General features: G+C 45.0%; 1 protein-coding gene across 1 annotated transcript in view; it reads left to right on the top strand.

Annotated features, from left to right (window-relative positions):
• The window catches only part of zfpm2a (zinc finger protein, FOG family member 2a), a 225,809-nt gene that overhangs the window by 75,007 nt on the left and 135,802 nt on the right, over positions 1 to 15,000 (top strand). The gene's annotated exons all lie outside the window — the stretch shown is intronic.

Genomic DNA, 15,000 nt, shown 5'->3' with positions numbered 1-15,000 from the left:
GACCTCGGCGTGTCCTGCCCAGGCACTTGGCTCTTTTTTGCTCTCCTCTGAGCGCCTGGCCCATTAGCCAGAGGACTGTAATCACTTGTACGAGCCCCATTATGACACGTTTTAAATGAAGCCATCAGGGACCGGGGGGATTTTCACACACACTCAATGGCAGGACATCTGGAGATATCCTTGACAACAGCCGCAAGGTATAGGAGACTGAGATTAAAAGAAAGCGTGTGTGTGTGCGTGTGTGCGTGTGTGAGAGACAGAGAGAGAGAAAGAGAGAAAGAGAGAGAGAGAGAGAGAGAGAGAGAGAGAGAGAGAGAGAGAGAGAGAGAGAGAGAGGAAAAGTTTGTAACCAGTTTTTTTTGTTTTGGTTTTTTGTTTGGATAGAATGCAGCAAACACAAAGGTACAGTATGAGACAGAATGGTATCATTATGATACAGACATTTGCAGAGAATGCAATGAACAGCCTCAGACCCAAAGGGTGTGTGTGTGTGGGTGTGTGTTTGAGTCTGTGTGTGTGTGTGTGTGTGTGTCTGTGTCTGTGTCTGTGTGCATGTGTGTGTGCATATGTGTTAGCATGTGTGTGTGTGTGTGTGTGTGTGTGTGTGTGTGTGTGTGTGTGTGTGTGTGTGTGTGTGTGTGTGTGTGTGTGTGTGTGTGTGTGTGTGTGTGTGTGTGTGTGTGTGTCTGTGTGTGTGTGTCTGTGTGTCTGTGTCTGTGTGTCTGTGTGTGCGCAATAGGTACAGTAAATTAAAATGCACCTTCTGTCTGTCGCCCCTTTGATGTAGTAGTAGTAGAGCATTGGTGTTCACTCTGCAAGGTCATTCCAAGTAAGCCATCATCAATCGACAAAGCACCGTAACACAAAACGAACAAAGAAAAAAAATGTGAAAGATACGGCGAAACACATTCCGCACCATTTCACACACACACACACACACACACACAAAAAAAACAGTTTGCTGTGAAATTCGGCGTGTATAAAAAGAGAGTCGCTGATACAGATCAGAGGGGTTAGGGGAGGAGGAGAGGAGGTGGGGAGGAGTTCATCAGCTAGCTGGGACTGATTACACAGATAGATAGACTGATGATCTCTGCTCCTTCACTGTGTGGGCCTTATCTGCCGTTTGCCGATACGTACAGTACGGTACTGTATGACAACGTTGTCACGCCTATCGCCGTAGATCATCTATCAGTGCGGAGGGTATGGGATCCACTGAGGCGCTCCCCACTGAGCTAACAAGAAGCACAAGGGGACGGTGGCATCAAAGCTCGGAACTGAATTACCTTTTTTTCTGCTGCGAGAGTGCAGTTTCTGTGTGTGTGTGTGTGTGTGTGTGTGTGTGTGTGTGTGTGTGTGTGTGTGTGTGTGTGTGTGTGTGTGTGTGTGTGTGTGTGTGTGTGTGTGTGTGTGTGTGTGTGTGTGTGTGTGTGTTGCGAGCGCTAAGGTGCAAACGTTAGCGCCAGGGAGTAAAGTGAATGGGCTTAAATGAAGTTGTTATCGCTATCATGTTTAAGTTTAGTCACCAGGGAACGCAAGGGATGGATTAAATTGCTTTGCTCTTAAGCTCGCCGTATGTGTTATTGAACATAGACTGGGAAACACTAGCACAAAGCCTATGCTCCAAATACATATCTTTTCTTTCCCTCGAATAATCTCGTTTTTCTATGCACATTTTTCTTCGGGTTTATCCATTCTGTAGTTTCTTCGTCTTCTCTCTCTCATTCTCAAAACTATATTTTATCGTGTTTTTTTATTTCTTTATTTCTCATTCATTCGTTCTTTCTTACTTTCTTTGCCTCCCCTCTCTTCTTTTTTTTATTAAAAAAAGTCACTTCATCAAAGCTTTCGGATAATACAGAGGGGGGAACAAGATAGCAACAGCAGCAATTACTGTTCTGCACTGTTAGTCGGCCACTGCTGAATACACAAAATATGATTCCCGTTTAATGCGAATGACCTCGAGAATTTATTGCAGGTGGCATAGGTTTATAGAAGTGCATTTGGGCAAGTTGTCTGCCACACTGAAGGCCCCCCCGCGGGGGTTGTATTTTATACTGACAGTGAATCAGCGTTATCGCAACCCAGCCCCCCTCCCCCAACACCCCCCTTCCCACACTATCAGATAATGCATTTATCATTAAACTTCACATTTGCATTTCAATCTGGGGAAGGGAAATGAGCATGGCCGGGGACAGATAAGAGCGTTTGGGACGACAGTAATAAACCATCACTGTGATCAGGCCGCAGACAGGACCAAGCAGGTCACAGCGCAAGCAGGAGGCCGACGTGACAAAAAAGGAGAGAGAGAGAATGCAAGACAGAGAATGAGAGAGAGAGTGAGTGAGAGAGAGAGAGAGAGAGAGAGAGAGAGAGAGAGAGAGAGAGAGAGAGAGAGAGAGAGAGAGAGAGAGAGAGAGAGGGAGAGACACAGACAAGAAACAGTGATAGTAAGATACATTGAGAGAGAGAGGGCAAGAGACAGTGAGGAGAGAGGGAGGTGGAGAGAGAGAGAGAGAGAGAGAGAGAGAGAGAGAGAGAGAGAGAGAGAGAGAGAGAGAGAGAGAGAGAGAGAGAAAAGAGAGAGGGAGAGAGAGAGAAAGAGAGCAAAAAAGAGAGAGGCCTTAGAGAAAAGGAAACTGCTGAGCTTAAAACTAGTTCTTTGAAAAATGAGGGAAGCAGGAGGAGAGTGGTGAAGGAGTGCGGGAGGGAGGGAGGGAGTGCGGGAGGGCGGGAGGGAGGGAGGGAGGGAGGGAGGGCGAGATGCAACTGTAGTTCTGTGACAGTAATTATCTTCCTGTCCATACTGCTTACTGAATCTCTCTCTCTCTCTCTCGCTCTCGCTCACACACACATGCACACATGCACGCACGCATGTACGCACGCATAAGCGCGCGCGCACACACACACACACACACACACACACACACACACACACACACACACACACACACACACACACACACACACACACATGAGCTCATTTCTCTGAGTGTGACTTCACTAATGTCAGTAGGATCTGCCTGCAGATTCAGATGACACCACACACCCCCCACATGCACCACACACCATCTCCACCCCATCCCATCCCCACACCATCATCATCCATGCACCACCATGCCCTTTATCATTTGCATGCATCTATGCATTGGCAATGGAAACGTAGCGCAGTTGCCTCTGGCTATGCACATTGGTGTAGTGTGCATGCATACAGGCCCCTTGGTTAGGTCTCTCATTTGCCAGTTCATGGATGGTCAGTTGGGAGATGGGAGGGGGGGCAACTCAGATGATTTCTATATTTACATTTTTATCACCCGTATAGTCGCCTGATGCACTGGTGTATCCACAGACAATCTCGTTGCATTAGAAAGATAAGGTCTTCCTTACATATTCATTCCACCCGAATAGATCTACAGTAGCAAGCTTTGAAACCCATTTGTGTCTATTTCCTTTTTTTTCGGAGGGTAGAACGACAAGTCTCTTGCGGTCTCAATTTAATTCAAGTCTCTCTCTCGTTTTTTTTTTTTGGTGGGTGAGAATGACAAGGATGGCGGACAAGCGAAGACTACCTTTTTTCCGTATCTTTCGTCTTGCTCAGGAAGACAGAAGGGCCTTCTTGAAATGACAACATTGCCTTTGAAGCCGGCGCGCGACATCTTTGAAGCCGACCACAGAGAGAGAGAGAGGAGGGCCGGGATATTAATCATTAGCATGTAATAACCACATTCACTTTCCCCTCCTGGCCCCCTTGAAAGGCCATTTCCCTCCTTTTAATTTTGCCCATTGTGTTAGAAAAGTCAGATGGGCATGTCATAATTTGAGTTAAGTGGAAGGAAATCAAGACAATCAAATATGAACATCGCAAATGACATGGCTTCCTGTACGGTGCGATTAAAAGTAAATTTATTTAGTTTCGAGCCGAACGGTACCCTCCTTTTCGCTATCTCCCCTTTGTGAATGTTCAGATTCGCGGCGGCTCCTTTTGTTATTTCTTGGCTTAGGATTTTAAGCAGGCGTGATTAAAATCAGCTGGCTGATAATGCTTAATCACCCCCGTAGTGTGTATCTGAATGGGGGCGGCTGTAATGGCCATTGCATCAAAAAAAAAGGGAAAGAGGATTTCTAATGAAGTGACTTTGACCAAGTACACCTGCTGTGACGCATCTATTTAAACTGGCTCCATTTTGGACAAGGTGCTTTTAAAATAAATTAATAAATAAATAAATAAGGCAACCTGCCATGTTTGGTGGGGCCATTTTTTTTCCTGTTAAACACTCCTTGGTCTTAAATCTCATAATCGTTTGAAGACATTCTCATTTGAATGGAGTGGCTCCACCGCCATGTTCCTTGTCTGCTTTTGTTCTTCGATGCTTTTTGCACAGTGACGGCGACGGCGGGTTCCTAGCTCTTCCAGCTCATTAGTCGAGCAGGAGGGTGCTTGTGCGGAGAACGTTCCCCCTCTGATGCCGTCATCCGGGGGAGAACACCCACGTAGCGCTCCCTTGAAATGGAGCATGTCCCTGAGCAATCTGCTCCGCGAATCTGCTGTTTCATGTCCCTCCGTCCCCGTCATGGGTGTTTGCAGCCTCATGTCTCCGACGACGTCGCGATAGCATGTATAGTAATGTGCTAATTGTTGCGGGCTCCGTTTGATGCATATCTTGACACCCTCCCCTGGGCGAGAAAAGTGAAAGAAAGCGAGAAAAAAATGGGGAAGGAGAAAAAAAAACGGAAGTGGGGGAGTTTAGCACCCGCTTGCTAATGAACTTCTGCTCGCCGAGATCTTCCCACACAAGCTATCTGCCACACCAAAGCTGGCTTCCATCACCGCTCGTGGGGATGGCAAGTCTGGAGATTAGGATTTTTTAGATACTCAACTTTGGCTTAGGAACAAAAAAATAAGCTTTCCGCTGCTACAGTAGGATTTGGAAAAAAAAGGGAGACATTTTTCTGCTTCAGCCAGCTCGACTTAGAACTGTTAAATCACCAACTATTTTTTGTGCGATAACGCAACCCTAATGGCTGTTTAGAAACAGGATTACTGTACTCATGCTGCTTAATAGCCAATTTGCCTGGACACCCATGTAATCAAATTACAACAATAAACCCTCTGTTAATCAGGCGAATGATCTTCGCCAAATGAGGCTGACCGTGAGCTACCATTCCAGCAAGGGCACAAACACAACAGAGGATCTGCATCAGAGAGAGAGATGGAGAGAGACAGAGAGAGAGAGGGGAGAGAAACAGAGCATAGAGAGAGAGAGGAGGGGGAGGAGAGGAGGGGAGAGAGAGAGAGAGAGAGAGAGAGAGAGAGAGAGAGAGAGAGAGAGAGAGAGATACCTGGAAACGAAAAGAAACAAACGAAAAAATAAATAAAGAACTTAATTGATCACCTTGAGGACAGAGTGGTGCCCGCTACTGATCTTCCGTGCTCAGCAGTGCTTATCGGGCACAGCCCTGCCCACTGCTCTCCATGCCCGTGCCAGCTTGGGCACAGGCCACGGGCAGCCGGCCGGCAGGTGAAGGAGTGGACCTCCAGGGCGCGCCCCCACGGACCGCCAGAATACCCAGTAGCCCCCTCTCTGTGCTGAGGACAGGCTGTGAGAAACACTGCGATCTCAAGCTTTTTTTCCATTGTCACTTCATACTCTCTCTGTCTCTGTCTCTGTCTCTGTCTCTGTCTCTGTCTCTGTCTCTGTCTCTGTCTCTGTCTCTGTCTCTGTCTCTGTCTCTGTCTCTGTCTCTGTCTCCGTCTCCGTCTCCGTCTCCGTCTCCGTCTCCGTCTCCGTCTCCGTCTCTGTCTCTGTCTCTGTCTCTGTCTCTCTCTCTCTCTCTCTCTCTCTCTCTCTCTCTCTCTCTCTATCCTGCAGTCTTTCTCTCTCTCTCTGACCCACACACTCTCTTCCTCCATCTCTATCCTGTCTATCCTGATCTCTCTCTCACACACTTTTGCTTTCTCTGTGTGTTTCTCTTTCTCTGCCTTTTAGCACTGCCCACCTCAGCCCTCGCTGTCGCAGTGATCCCTCTTCGCCTGTGCCCATCCGAACAAAACAATGGCCATTTCAGCTTTTTTTCATGCACATATGTCACGCTAAGTGAATTTGTGGAGCAGATGGCCACGGTAGCATGGCAGGTGCCTCGACAAATGTTTGAGTTCACTCCATAGCTATTTATACCGGGGGAAAAACGCAGAGGCACAAATATTTGCGAAAGGCCAGCGGGCCCTCTCTCTCTCTCTCTCTCTCTCTCTCTCTCTCTCTCTCTCTCTCTCTCTCTCTCTCTCTCTCTCTCTCTCTCTCTCTCTCTCTCTCTCTCTCTCTCTCTCTCTCTCTCTCTCTCTCTCTCTTGTTCTCTCTCTCTCTCACACACACACAAACACACACCTTCTCTATCCATTGCTCCCATTTTTTTGTGCTTTGGTAGGGAAGTTTGGACTGTGTGGGTGGGTAGCACGGGTCTTTAAATGTGCGTCAGAATGATCAATGTTTTATCCCGCATCAAAATAACCAGATGGTGGTGTTGGGCTTGATGTGATGTGAGCGCTACTGTAGCTAGCTCTCCTCTGCACGTCTGCCTCAGAGGGGATGAAAGGCCTGGATTACCTCTCCAGAAGACACCAGGAGCTCCGCAGAAAAAGGAGACTTAATAGATCCTCTACTGCGGCTCTCTCTTACACGTCTCTCTCATTCTCTCTCTTACACCGTCTCTCTCATTCTCTCTCTTACACTGTCTCTCTCATTCTCTCTCTTACACCGTCTCTCTCATTCTCTCTCTCACACTGTCTCTCTCATTCTCTCTCTTACACCGTCTCTCTCATACTCTCTCTCACATGTCTCTCTCATTCTCTCTCTTACACTGTCTCTCTCATTCTCTCTCTTACACAGTCTTTGTCTGTGTCTGTTTCTCTGTGTCTGTGTCTGTTTCTCTGTGTCTGTGTCTGTGTCTGTGTCTGTCTGTCTGTCTGTCTGTCTGTCTGTCTGTCTGTCTGTCTGTCTCTCTCTCTCTCTCTCTCTCGCTCTCTCTCTCTCTCTCTCTGACATTGCAATAAATTAGGCTAAGGCTTTGAGACACATTGTAAAGTAATTCTGTGGGGGTTCGTTTACATTGCTCGGGCAGTTTGGGACTGCTTATGTATAATAACAGAGGTCTTACACAAACACACTCCACTTCATCAATAACATCTACCCCTTTCCTCCAACAACAATGCCTTACCTCATTTCAGATTAGATTAGATTAGATTAGATTAGATTAGATTAGAATAAATACAATTTTATTGTCATTACACATATATAAATACAGGTAATGAGAAGCAGTTTACAGAGAATTTATTTTTGTCCATAGAGTGTGTCTTAACGTCTGTGTTGACGTCGTGTTCATAGGTGGAGTCTTACCCAACCAATCAGTGAAGCGTTTACTGCTGATGACGTCAACTGAGTGCTACATTTGATAGTGATGCATTTGAATTCCCATAGACTGGTTAATTTCATATGTCACAACAAGACATTATTGACTGGATAAACGCAGATATAATCTTTGTAAGCCATACATTATGAGACAATGTTTTTGTCCCAAGTTTTTTTTTAATTACATTTCTGAAAATAGGGGCCCCCGAGGGTGCGGGGCCCACCGACAAGTCAGTTCTGCACTGCTAATTATGAGGGGCCTCTTTACAGTTTTTCTCAATTAGTTTTGTACATTTTTCACAACAGAATAATGATTCTCAAAAGTCTTTGTTCAATTGTGACTTCCTGGTGTTACCTGTGCACATGGTCAAATCAGTTTCTCATTGTTTTCGGCATATAGCAAATGCTCTCGTCCACCATGCCATGGCTGTGTACAGTGATTTTGTACATTATCAATTGCTTTTGTCATATCACTCAAAAAGCTTTGTCACTGAATGCATGAAACTATCTCAATCTTATCTGATCAATGTAATATAAAGCCGAATTTACAACATTTACCATCCAATCTAAACAACATTTCACTTCAGAAAAGATCCTCAAGAGTGTACTATTCAATTCACAACTTGAGAAATTGATTTGACTAGCTTGTCCATACACTATGACACAATGACTAACCATTCTGCTGGCGCTGATACGTTCATTGACACAAAAAACTTGATTTTGAAAGACAAATAAGGGTTTTGAGCAAGAGACTTGGTTTTGCAGGTTATCCACTGTGTTTTGCCCTTTGTTAAACCTGTTTTGAGAATGAATATTATGTTTTGCAAATTGCGAGAGAGATTCGAGAAATGTACAAAACCAATTGAGAAATACTGTGTAAGCCAAAAGTACCCGGGCCCTATTTCTCCCCCAGCCCAGCCCTGGAGGAGGTAAATAAGTGGCTCCTGTAGCAGAGTGTACACCTCAAAAAAAGTTCTCCCAATGAAGGGTATTACGAGAGTCTGCTTGACTAGTCTGGGGAATATAGTATGTCTGCTTGGTAGATCTTCCAGCAGTCAACAAATGTGCCTGGAGTAGGGAGTTAGTCTAGTTAATAAAGCATCCAGGATTTAGCGGTTGAAGCTTGCTAAATTACTCCTGGTGGGAGAGAAGTGTGCATCCAAGGCCACAGCAGGAGTTTTAGTCCAGGTCAAGGTCGCGTTTGGGCTGTTTAAAAAAGACCCAGGCTTTTAAATATGATCACACTCCGCCTGCGAAAGCTACATATCTGACTCTCTAGGCTTTGCAAATCCCTCCCTAACAGCCATTTAATTCTCAGTTGCTCAATCGAAAAAGCTCGCTCTCTCTCTGTAGTTAAGGCTCAAAACTGCTGTAAGGGAATTTCGCTAACATGGGTCCACACAAGGATCTTACTGGAGGACAGACACACACACACATGTACGCACACACACACACACGCACACACACACACACACACACACACACACACACACACACACACACACACACACACACACACATACACACACACACACACACACACACACACACACACACACACACACACACACACATGTACAAGCACGCACGCAGGGAGGCACGCACGCACATACACACACACACACACACACACACACACACACACACACACACACACACACACACACACACACACACACACACACACACACACACACACACACACACACAACCACACACACGCATAAGGATGGTATATTAAACATCCCATTTTCAGGGAGAAACCGAGGACATTCCAGAATTTCCCTCAGCACCTGACAAGTTCCACCAACTGACCACAGAGGGGGTGGGGGGGAGTGTCAACGTTTATTTTTTTCCCCTTTCTTGTCCAATCGAATGCTATTTTTGTCATCTTCCTGTAATAATTTGCACAAGTCCGTTAAGTCAGGGTGTCGTCAGAGGGGAGAGGGGGTGGGGAGAGGCGAAACGAGTGCGCAGATGCAGATTAGGGAGCGGGAGATGAGGGTGTAAAAGGGATTTAATGGTAGCATGGATTAGAGAAATCCTTGTAACAATGTTAAATAATTATAGTTCCAACCGAGATCAAAGCGGCATTGATTGAACCCCTCAAGCCTCAAGCACACAGCCAGTGAGCAAGAAAGGAGAGGAGAGAGAGAGAGAGAGAGAGAGAAAGAGAGAGAGCGAGAGAGGGAGAAAGAGCGAGACAGGAGGAGAGAGAGAGTGGAAAATAGAGAAAGCTAGTGAGAGGTAGAGAGAGAGAGAGAGAGAGAGAAGGAAAGAGAGAAAGAGGGGGAGAGTATGTCTTGGAAAGCAAAAGATCGGTAAACGAATGTGTCGGCCACTTCCGACAGTACACTTTTCCAGTGAATCGGATTGGTGCGATGGTGCTGGATGAAAAGATGCCTCGCCTCAATACCTCCACCACTACACACCCCTCTACCCCTCTACCCCTCTACCGTCTACCCCTCTCCTTCGGGAGGTTTTCTTTTTTTGTTAGCTCGAGTGTAGCCTCAGATCTATTCGAGAGTCTTGATAACGCCCCAGACGACGCACAGGGGTAAAAAAAGAAGGGCTGTCAGACACAACTTGCACTGATACCTAAGCGTTTTAAGAGGACTTATAGGCAGACTCGTGCACTGTAATGTATGCAAAGCGCCAAACCAACGTTGAGCAGTGGCTTTCATTCACACTTGTTTATTCTTCCAGCCCCCTGTAATCAAGACATTTTCGACAGGGCTCCTGTCGCACTCGAATACCCCCCATCCCCCCACCAAAGGCGGGGGGTGCAGTTTGATTACTCAAGTCATCTTGCTTCGAACTTGAACCCTTTTGTCCGCGTAGAGAAGCTGTACCATTGCGTGAATCACACTGATATAACGAGGGGGTGGGGAGAAAATCATGTAAGTCTAATATAGTAGAGCTATACTCTCCAACAGCAGCGTGTTTCAATACAAGCCTGCGCCCTTGACAGCCAGATATGTACAGAAACATGAAAGGGGTACGTAATGTACAGTACGTTTTCATAACACTTACAGACAATGTGCTCTGAGTGGACCGGAGCTTTCACCAAGGCCAGACCTCATTGATCCTCCCCCCTGTGCAAATGGAGCCCAAACCCACTGTGGCCATGACTGTACATAGCCAAAGGGGATTTGTTGCCTGGCAACTGTATCAACAACAGGTATTTTTTTGTAAATGTGTGCAAATGACAGTCCCTCACCACAATTCCCTCTCTGTCACATACTGTACTGTACGCAGACCTTAGATGAGTGGAAAATGTAACATATTGCACAGAAAAATGCACACATAGATGTAGTAAAATGTGGTGTGAATTCAACACCTAAAACAGTAATCTCCATCTACTGTACACTGTAGAAGACGTTAAATAGACTCTCTACGTGTTGAATTAACACTGCAAAATCATCATGCAGTATACATATTCCCATGATTTACTGTAGGTACACATGGACATAGACATTAACTTACACAAACACTATGGCAGTATTGGTCTTTATGAAACATCTAACAAAAGATTACCTGGACCATGATTGTACTGAATCCATGACCATATTTGTTTTCTTTTTCACCCCTTTCCCTGATTGCTTAACAGGTTTCTGTGTAAATATTAGCAGAATGTTATTATTTCTTGGTTGACTCAGATTTATATTTGGAAGACTGGTTACATCAATTGTCGTGAGCTGCAGCAGCACCATCTCTAATATTAGATACAACTATTATGAATCGGCTATCTCTTTCAAAATAGGAATAATTGCTACTATTAATTATCAGACAATTTGAAAAAACTCCCATACACTGACCATTTCACTGTTTTCTTAACCTGATGAAGGTCTAGGATCGAAACGTGGTGTTAAAGAGAACAGCGAAATGGTCAGTGTCAGCAGGAGTTTTTTCAAGTTGTCTGATGAGTGATATGACCCATGGACCATCTCTGACACACCTGCCAGCCTAGGTGTGCTGTTTCTTTTTCTTTGTCTCAGCAGACTATAGACCATAACACAAAGATAAGTGACCTCCAACATGTACTTTCTACATAGCATGCAAATTTATCTCATAAATACATACTGTACAGTATGCTACATACTATATCAAAGATTTTGGATGTTGCTATGCAAGAGGGCAACTGTAGGGGATACTGTACACGCCCTCTTTAAGTTTCCCTAATCATGAGCTGAGGTTATAGCTAGAGATACACCGGATCCGGTTCCGGTTCCGGATCCGGCAGGATAATAGGGTTTTTCACAGGATCCGGGTCCGGCAGGATCTTCAGCAGTGGATACGGTATCCGGCATGTTACCTAAAAATCAGGGTCTGGTGCATCTCTAGCCTAGGCTTTTCAGTCAGTCTTTCACAACCCCAATCACTGCATGGCGTGAAAGCCCTTTGGAAGCGGCTGTTGCAGGCAGTGTGGCAATAAGCCAATGAGTCTAAAAAATAGTTTGAGCCAACGTAATAAAAAGGGCCCACGTGTCCGAGTAGACTATATGTTTCAACCCTTTTGTAGGATCCGGTATCCGGTTCCGGATCCGGCAGGATCTTAAGCAGTGGATCCGGTATCCGGCAGGATCCTAAAAATCAGGATCCGGTGCATCTCTAGTTATAGCCAGTGGCGCATCTTGTCACCAGGCTAGGCAGGCAGTCACTCACACTTTACTACAGTAATGGCGATTTTGGTTCAAATGTTCATTCCTTTGAATTTTTGCATGAATCCCCAGTGACCATAAAATTGCCTCTGTTTATAGCTTTGTACTCTAGGTGTTCTGAAAGAGACATTGAGAGAGAGAGAGAGAGAGTCTTTCTCTCCCCTCGTCACCCTTCTTCTCCAAGCTCGCTAGCACAGATAGCGAAATTTGGGAGCGGGTGGCTAATAGCATGGAACAGCCCGGCATGTGTACCCAGTGTCAACAGCGAGACATTCAGGCTTAAACAGAAGATAATGTCGAGTCAATAGTAACTTGCTGGCGCTGTATTTGAAGAAGGTTTTCTTTAAGTTACTCTTCATTTGTCAGAAATATAGAGGAGGATTTTATTTTTCTTTGGCTTTGTGCTGTTTGTGGAGTCAGAAATGGAATAGTTTCAAGTGAAGGATTTGAGAGAATAGAGTAAAGTTTGAATGTGCTACTACTAAGGCTGTAACGATATTGCATCGAACCGAGGTATCGCGGTACGCAGACCCACGAACCCCTATCGCGAAACTGCCTCGCAGAATCGCGATGCGCCCTTTAAAAGTTGTTACCAAAGTTCTTCCCTAACAAAATCTCTGTTGTTACCCCTCAGTCTAGAAAACAGCAGCATAAAGGCAAATGTTTGCATATGCGCTTAGAAAAGGGGCGCACATGTGCGAGTAACACTTCCATTCATCCCTCTCTTATAAAATGTTCCGTCCAACCAGCACGTGCATTTGTTATTATCAATTGCCTGAGCAACCTCCGCGAGACGAAACACTTGGAAACGTCGGAAGGTAAAGCACAGAAATGAACAACAGACCCAAGAAGGCTTTATCAAACGTGTGAAGGTGTTAAGATTCATGCATGCGCCGATGCTGTTGAGTGGAGATAGACGTTGAGCAGAGAGAGAGAAAGAGAGCGAGAGAGCGAGATGCTCCGCCTGCCCAAATTCATAAACCACGCGACGCTCTATCAGGGAAGTGTCTGAAGTCGGGCGAACGTTGAGGTCGATGTGGATATTACCTATTATAGGCAGCGTTATTCTTCCCCGCATTGACCGCCTGCCTAGCGAAAACATGCTCCATTTCAGCCTGCATCCATTCCCGCTCTTGACAAAATGTCAAATCACAAAACCAAACAAAGGACAACGTGCCTGTTGCATAGTGAGAACATAGGCTAACTGAGTTTCGAGTTTTGTTTGTATAAGCGTGCGCGCGCTGCTGCACGATCAAAAAAGTTTAAAAAATATTAAACATCAAAATTAAGTGTTGCATTTTTGTAAGTAACTTTACACAACATGTTTCCTGACGAAATATGACCAGTGTTGTTTCAGTTAATGTTTGGATATTAATTTGATAATTTTTGATAATGTGAGACAGTTGTCTAGGCTACCTACTGGAACCCTGACCCTTCTCTCTCCGTCTCTGTCTCCCTCACACACGGTCAGCATCTCAGCATCATATGATCTAAGCCTATTAATAAGAAGCCTACTTTTCCTTGGTGAACTAATATCCCTTATTGTGCTTTGATGTCAACACCTGGGGAACAGGTTGCAGTGGTATATCTGCAGCATCATTTAGGTACACCTACAAAATTAATGTAGGCAGGTAGGCCTAAATGCAAAAAGAAGTCATATATATAGCCTATATAGGCCTATAATTTATTTTCTTCTTTTTTTCATTTAAAAATAAAATAAAATCGTGGGGCATATGGAACCGTGGGTCATATATCGTGATACAAACCGAATCGTGGGTTGGGTGTATCGTTACAGCCTTAGCTACTACTGTTCCTACTGTGACAGATAGCATTTTAGCTGAATTTTGTAAAATATTCTGAATATCCATACTATATGTGGTGGTGAGTTGTTTTGTTGGCTAAGGAGAGCTTGTATCTCCCCCCTTTGTGACAGTAATTTCAAAGACAGTGTGGTCATATCATCCAGATTAGGTCATAATTTCTTGTGCATTCAGCCATGTGTGGTACATGTGTGGCACATCCCCTCTGGCAAACCTGTTAGCAGACTGCAGTGAAGGCTGCAATGGATGGAGGCAGAGATTTCAAGGAGACAACCCTTAGCCAATTACAAAAAAATCCCCACCTCGTCCTATTAGCATGCCATTTCCCGAGGTGGGTGATTTGTGTGTGTACGGCAAGTGGGTGAATCTCTCTCTCTCTCTCTCCCTCTGTGTTTGTGTGTGTGTATGTGTGTGTAGTGCTTGGGGATTGTGTTTGTGTTTTGTTTTTTTCGTACCCATGGCTGATCAAGAGTGCTGTATAGTCGGATGTGTCCAGTTTTGTAGTCGCCGCCATTGGGTGTTCTTATGCACCCATGCCTGAAGTAGATTTGACACTAATAATAATAATAATAATAATAATAATAATAATAATAATAATAATAATAAGCTATGCCATGCGTCAACTGACTGGGTTTCTGCCCCAATTGTATGAGTACTGTGTTATTCAATTATGCCATTTCCAATGGCATATTAATCATCTTTTCAACAAACAAGCGGCTGTTAATTAAAGGAAAGCATGGATAAAGACGTGTTACTGGATCATCACTCCGTTTATCAACAGGCGCAGGCCTGCAGTTAAGTAAATTCTGCCTGTGACATGAATTTCAATTTGAATGTGCATGCACGGTGTGTGTGTGTGTGTGTGTGTGTGTGTGTGTGTGTGTGTGTGTGTGTGTGTGTGTGTGTGTGTGTGTGTGTGTGTGTGTGTGTGTGTGTGTGTGTGTGTGTGTGTGTGTGTGTGTGTGTGTGTGTGTGTGTGTGTGTGTGTGTGTGTGTGTGTGTCGCACATGCACCAACATGTGTGTTTGTGCGCGTGTGTATGTGTGTTCATATCTCCTCTGTGGAATATTTGTATATATGTGACACACACACATACACTACAAACACACACACACA

This window comes from Engraulis encrasicolus, chromosome 5, assembly GCF_034702125.1.
Source record: "Engraulis encrasicolus isolate BLACKSEA-1 chromosome 5, IST_EnEncr_1.0, whole genome shotgun sequence".
In the NCBI taxonomy this organism is placed as follows: domain Eukaryota; kingdom Metazoa; phylum Chordata; class Actinopteri; order Clupeiformes; family Engraulidae; genus Engraulis; species Engraulis encrasicolus.
The sequence above is the reverse complement of the archived record's forward strand: the minus strand, read 5'-3'. Positions and strand labels throughout refer to the sequence as shown.